The 3278-nt window shown below is 40.5% G+C and overlaps 1 protein-coding gene across 5 annotated transcripts in view; it reads right to left on the reverse strand.

The window, feature by feature from the left end:
* Positions 1–3278, reverse strand: part of MOSPD1 (motile sperm domain containing 1) — a 74413-nt gene that overhangs the window by 52894 nt on the left and 18241 nt on the right. The window contains exon 2 of one of the 5 annotated variants that reach the window (XM_014545026.1): positions 2931–3038. The exons of the other annotated variants lie outside the window; for them this stretch is intronic. The gene's annotated coding sequence lies outside the window, so the exon portion shown is untranslated. The remainder of the gene's footprint in view (positions 1–2930; positions 3039–3278) is intronic. 5 annotated transcript variants of the gene reach the window in all.

The raw sequence follows: 3278 nt of genomic DNA on the forward strand, positions 1-3278 counted from the left end.
AACTGGAGAGCATTATGCTAAGTGAAATTAGCCAGTCAGAGAAAGATAAATACCACATGATCTCACTCATTTGTGGAATATAGAGAACTACATAGACTGATGAACAGGGACAGATCCAAAGACAGAGAAACAGCGATCAGACTATCAATCCCCAGAGGGAAGGTAGGGGAGGGTGGGGGTAAGGGGAATAGATCAACCAAAGGACTTGTATGCATGCATATAAGCCAAACCAATGGACATGGACAACAGGGGGATGAAAACATGAGTGTGTGTGGGGGGGGAGAGGTTGGGGGTTAATGCGGGGATGAGGACACATTTGTAATACCTTAACCAATAAAGAAATTTTTTAAAAAAGGCCCAAGACCCAGCACTAGCACCAGCCTGCCTTGCTTCACAGCTGGGCCTTGCCTCCTGCACAGCAGCTCTTCCACTGTAGTTGAAGCTGGTCCTCAAAGCCAATTGACCTGAAGGTCAACTCCTCCCAGAGAGGCCAACAGCAATCAAGGCTCAACTACAAGACTGTGCGCACCCAGCCCACACAAGGGCACACCTAGAGTGACTGGGGAGGCTGAGCCACTGAGACCTATAGGACACCTACTACACAAGGCCACTCTACCAATTCCAGGAAACATAAGAGCTCTACCTAATACATAGAAACAAACACAGGTTAGAAGCCAAAATGCATAGACAAAGAAACATGTCACAAACGAAAGAAATGGAAGCAAGAAAACTACTGGATACAAAGTTCAAAACAATGGTTATAAGATTACTCAAGGATCTTAATGAGAGCTTCAAGGAACCTAATGAGAGCTTTAAGGAACTTAGTGAGACTTTCAAGGATCTTAGTGAGAATGTCAAAGACATAAAAAATACCAGTCAGAAATTAAGCATACACTAACTGACATAAAATATAATTTACAGGGACTCAACAGTAGAGTAGAGGATTCAGAGAATCAAATCAATGATTTGGGATACGAGGAAGCAAAAAACAACCAATCAGAAGAGCAAAAATATGAAGATAGTGTAAGGAGCATCTGGGGCAACTTCAAGAATACCAACATACACATTATGGAAATGCCAGAAGGAGAAGAGAGAGAGCAAGGTATTGAAACCCTATTTGAAGAAATAATGACAGAAAACTTCCCCTACTTGGTGAAAAAAACAGACTTACAAGTCTAGGAAGTCCAAATAAGAGGAACCCAAAGAGGCCCACACCAAGAAACAACATAATTAAAATGACAAGGGTTAAAGACAAAGAATCTTACAAGCAGCAAGAGAAAAGCAGTTAGTTACCTACAAGGGAGTGCCTGTGACTATCAGTTGATTTCTCAACAGAAACTTTCACGCCATCATTTAGAATTGAGGGTTAGATAAATAACTACACAGACAAGAAAAAGCTAAAGGAGTTCATCACCACCTAACCAGTAATACATGAAATGTTAAGGGTATTCTTTAAGAAGAGGAAGAGGAAGAGGAAGAGGAAGAGGAAGAGGAAGAGGAAGAGGAAGAGGAAGAGGAAGAGGAAGAAGAAGAGGAGGAGGAGGAGGAGGAGGAGGAAGGACAAGGAAGAGGAGAAGGAGAAGGAGGAGGAGGAGAAGGGAAGAAGAAATATAAACAATAAAGTGGCAATAAATACATATCTATCAACAATCAAATCTAGAAATTAAAATAAAAAAAGAAATTTTAAAAAGCCTGGCTGGTATGGCTCAGTGGCTGAGCATCGACCTATAAACCAGGAGGTTGGGGTTTGATTCCCGGTCAGGGCACATGCCCAGGTTGCGGGCTCCATCCCCAGTGTGGGGCATGCAGGAGGCAGCCAATCCATGATTCTCTCTCATCACTGATGTTTCTCTCTCCCTCTCCCTTCCTCTCTGAAATCAATAAAAAAATATTTTTAAAAAATTAAAATAAATGAACAAGAAATCTAATGAACAAAATAATCTGGTGAATAAAACAGAATCAGAGGCATGGAAGCATGAAACAGACTGACGAATCTCGGAGGGAAGTGGGGAGGGGGTGGGAAGAGATTAACCAAAGATTTTACCTATGGACACAGACAGTAGGGTGGTGAAGGCCTGGAATGGGGCAGGAACTGGTTGGAGGGGAGTAATGAGGGGAAAGGGGGACATCTGCAATACTCTCAACAATAAAGATTTTTTTAAAAACGCCAAAAAATACTGTCAGTTAAAAAAAGTCATAATTCATACACTCTCCTAGATCATACTTGCCAGGACTGAATGGCAGACCCCGAGCAATGGAAACAGCCCTATTTGCCTGCCTCCTTAGGCTTTTATTTTAACAACAGCTTGAACTAAAATTAACTATTAGATACTATCAGTAGGGTAAGCATCCTTGAGAAGACACATGCATCTGTAGTGTCCTTTTAACAAGGACGTTTTGAAGTCTAAATATAAAGATTCAAGCAAAACACCCGGGGCTCAGACTTGTTTGGAAAAGTCAAGGCAGGGTCTGCGGCCTTTGGCAAGGTCCCCCTAGAGGCCTCTGACCTTTCAGAGAATCCTCCTTACAGACATTCCAACCAAGTCCCATGCTTCCCCACAGATCATCATGCTACTTTATGTCCATATTTCATAGCATGCATGTAGCTCATAACAGGGTTGTTTTTTACCGAGCTTAAAGGACCTTTAAACATTTTTTGCATTTTTTCATTCTCTTTGTTGTTGAAAGTATTACAGATGTCCCCCATTTTTGCCTATCGGTTTTTATTTGTAACATTTAACATTTGTACGATTCATAAGAAATTTCAAACTTTTTTCATTAATCACTTATACTGAATGAATAGGGTGGTGAAGGCCTGGGGTGGGGGCAGGCTAGAATAGGTCAATGGGAGGGAAGGGGGTCATATGTAATACTTGCAACAATAAAGATTTAAAATAATTATAAATATATGTAAAACTTGTAGTACTTACTCTAGGCCAGGCAATGTTCTGTTTGTTGTTTTATTAAATTAGGAAGAGACCAGATTAAGACAAAAAATGTCAGCAGGCCTCTTGCTTCTTAGTCCAGTATTCTTTCTGCTATACCAAAGTAATGATCCATTTGAATAAAATTAAACTAAAATTATTCCGAAAAGCATTTGATTACATAATTCTAATTTACTCTCAGAAGTTTAGTATCTTATTTTTATTTTTTCTAAAAAATATATTTTTATTGATTTCAGACAGGAAGGGAGAGATAGAAACATCAATGATGAGAAGGAATCATTGACTGGCTGCCTCCTGCACGCCCCCTACTGGGGACCGAGACCACAACCAGGG

The sequence above is a fragment of the Myotis brandtii genome, unplaced genomic scaffold (assembly GCF_000412655.1).
Source record: "Myotis brandtii unplaced genomic scaffold, ASM41265v1 scaffold393, whole genome shotgun sequence".
NCBI lineage: Eukaryota > Metazoa > Chordata > Mammalia > Chiroptera > Vespertilionidae > Myotis > Myotis brandtii.